The sequence below is a fragment of the Chiloscyllium plagiosum genome, unplaced genomic scaffold (genome assembly GCF_037043375.1).
Source record: "Chiloscyllium plagiosum isolate Xiang-an unplaced genomic scaffold, Cpla_swu_hap1 HiC_scaffold_21, whole genome shotgun sequence".
Classification (NCBI taxonomy): domain Eukaryota; kingdom Metazoa; phylum Chordata; class Chondrichthyes; order Orectolobiformes; family Hemiscylliidae; genus Chiloscyllium; species Chiloscyllium plagiosum.
In genome coordinates, this window is record NW_028270159.1 from 2,835,281 (window position 1) to 2,838,647 (window position 3,367).

Genomic DNA, 3,367 nt, shown 5'->3' on the forward strand with positions numbered 1-3,367 from the left:
CAGGCTGCAACAAGACATTGACAGGATGCAGAGCTGGGCTGAGAAATGGCGGATGGAATTCAACCTGGAAAAGTGTGAAGTGATTCATTTTGGAAGTTCAAATTTGAATGCAGAATACAGGGTTAAAGGCAGAACTTTTGGCAGTGTGGAGGATCTTGGGGTCCATGTACATAGATCCCTCAAAGTTGCCACCCAAGTTGAAAGGGTTGTTAAAAAGGCGTATGGTGTTTTGGTTTTTATTAGCGGGGGTTGAATTTAAGAGCCACAAAGTTTTGCTGCAGCTCTATAAAAACCTGGTTAGACCACATATGGAATATTGTGTCCAGTTCTGGTCACCTCATTATAGGAAGGATGTAAATGCTTTAGAGAGGGTGCAGAGATTTACCAGGATGCTGCCTGGATTGGAGGGCATGTCTTATGGAAGACAAGCTGGAGAGAAGAAGGAAGAGAGGTGACTTGATAGAGGTGTATATGGCAATGAGAGGCATAGATAGAGTAGATAGCCAGAGACTTTTCCCCAGGGCAGAATTGGCTGTCACAAGGGGTCATAATTTTAAGGTGATTGGAGGGAGGTGTGGGGAGATGTCAGAGGTAGGCTCTTAATGCACAGAGTGGTGGGTACTTGGAATGCACTGACAGCAGTGGTAGTAGAGTCAGAGACATTAGGCACATTTAAGCGATTGCTGGACAAGCACATGGACAGCGGTAAATTGAGGGGTGTGTAGGTTAGGTTGATCTTAGATTAAGATGAATGCTCAGCACAACATCGTGGGTCAAAGGGCCTGTACTGTTCAATGTTCTATAACAAGATAGAATTTAATACAGTACAGCCTCGATTATCCTAATTTTGGATTATCCCAACAAGATCTCAAGGTGCTGTAAAAACCGCATTAGGTAACTCAGCACTCACTTATCAGTTAACTGGCATTATGGTGTGCAATGTCGGATAACCGAGAAATGTTCAATAACTAGCACTCATAAATTACCGCTTGTTTATGATCAGATCGATTATCCGAACGATCATTACCAAACAACATACTGTTTGCCCATCTCGTTCGGATAATTGAGGTTCTACTGTATTCAGCTCAAGAGTAAGAAACAACTTTGGTTGAAAACAACTGTGTTTCACATAAATAAAATAGCTAACTCCTGTCTCAAAGTGGACTGGCCAGATAGATTTGGGCGGCACAGTGGTTAGCACTGCTGCCTAACAGCGCCAGAGACCCGGGTTCAATTCCCGCCTCAGGCGACTGACTGCGTGGAGTTTGCACATTCTCCCCGTGTCTGCGTGGGTTTCCTCCGGGTGCTCCGGTTTCCTCCCACAGTCCAAAGATGTGCAGGTCAGGTGAATTGGCCATGCTAAATTGCCCGTAGTGTTAGATGCAGGGGTAAATGTAGGGGAATGGGTCTGGGTGGGTGCGCTTCGGCGGGTTGGTGTGGACTTGTTGGGCCAAAGGGCCTGTTTCCACACTGTAAGTAATCTGTAAGTTATGAGGTTGAATAAAGGATGTCCAAAGAGACCTGGAGGCCCACATGCCTAGATTTATAAAATATCATTCTTTGGTGCAGAAAATATTCAAGAAAGCTAATGAAATGCTGGCCATTATATCAAGAGGACTGGAGTATAAGATGCACAAGTTATGCCAGAGTTATACACAGCCTGGAAGGGCCTGTCTTGGAATACTGTGAGCAGATTTGGGCACCATGCCTAAGGATGGATAGATTGGCCTTGGAGAGAGTACAATGTAGTTTACAAGAATGATACCTGGACATCAGGGGTTAAGTTATGAGGAGACATTGTACAAATTAGGCTAGTTTTCTGTAGAAGTTAGAAAGTTAAGGAGTGATCTGACTGAGGGCTTCAGGATATTAACACGAAAAGACAAGGTCAACAAAAATAAACTACTTCCACTAGTTGGAGATTCTAGAACTGAAGGACTCACTCTGAGAATTAGGGCCAGACTGTTCAGGAGAGATGATAGGGCGGGGTAGTAAAGGCTTGGAATTCTCTTCCACAAACGGCAGTGGATGGCTGGATCAGTTACCAATTTTAAAGCTGAGACACATTTTTATTCAGCTGTGGTTTTAAGGGAAATGGCCCAAAGGCAGTATATGGAGCTAGTCCACAGATCATATTTTATTAAATGATGGGACAGGTTCAAGGAGGCTGAATGGCTTATTCCTGTTCCTATGTTCCTCAACTATGAGGGCAAACAAGCCAGGAATATATAAACTGACAATAAGAATTGTTTTAAATATATGAAAAGGAAAAGAGAGGTCAAAGAGAATGTAGGCACTTAGAAAATGAAACTGGGGAGATCGTTATGGGGAACAAGGAAATGGTAGAGGTATTAAACTGATAATTTATATCAATATTTATGGTGGAAGATACTTCAAACATCATATTAATAGTTAAGAATATTTGGGAAGAATTACATAGCATCACTGTCACTAGAGAGATAGTGTTAGACAAACTGATGGGGACTAAAGGCAGATCAGTCTCTGGCCCTGATGCTTGCATTCTCAGATCCTAGAAGAAGTAGCTACAGAGATGGTGGGTGTATTGGTTGTAATTTTCCAGAAATTCTTGGATTCTGGAGAAGTGCCAATGTGACACCCCTCTTCAGAAAGGGAAGGAGCTGACTATAGGCTGATTAGCCTCACCTCTACTGTTGGAGAAGTACTCGAATCAGTTATGAAGGAAGTAATAGCAGAGCATTTGGAAAGTCTTAATCTAATCAAGCAGAGGCAGCAAAGCTCCATGAAAGGGAAACAGTGTCTAATTAATTTATTAGAGTTTTTCCAGGAATTCTCAATGATGTGGATTGAAGGGAACTAGATGATGTGTTGTATTTGAGGTTCTAGAAGATGTTCAACAAGATACCTCACATTAGGTTAAGTTATAAGAAAAGAGCCCACACTGTTGGAGATAATATTTAGTGTGGATAGAGAATTGACTCGTGGGCAGGAAACAGCAAATGGGGATAAGGGGTTGTTTTATAGGTTGGCCACTGTAATCAGGAGGGTTCCACAGAAATCAGTACTGGGACTGCAACTGTTAACAATATATATTCATAGCTTGGAGAAAAGAATGCACTGTAACCATATTTGCAGACGACACTAAAATAGGTGGAAAGGCAGGTTGAGAGAGAGATACAAACAGTTTATGGAAAGATATTGGTAGGCTTTGTAACTGGGAAAAAAGAGTGAGAATGTGAGAAAATATGTTTATTTTGGAAGGTAAAACAAAATAAATTATTTAAATGGGGAAAGTTACATAAAGCTGCAACTCCATGGGTCTTGGGGGACTTGTGTACAAAACACAGAAAACCAACATATGGGCAGCAGGTGATCAGGAAGGCTAATG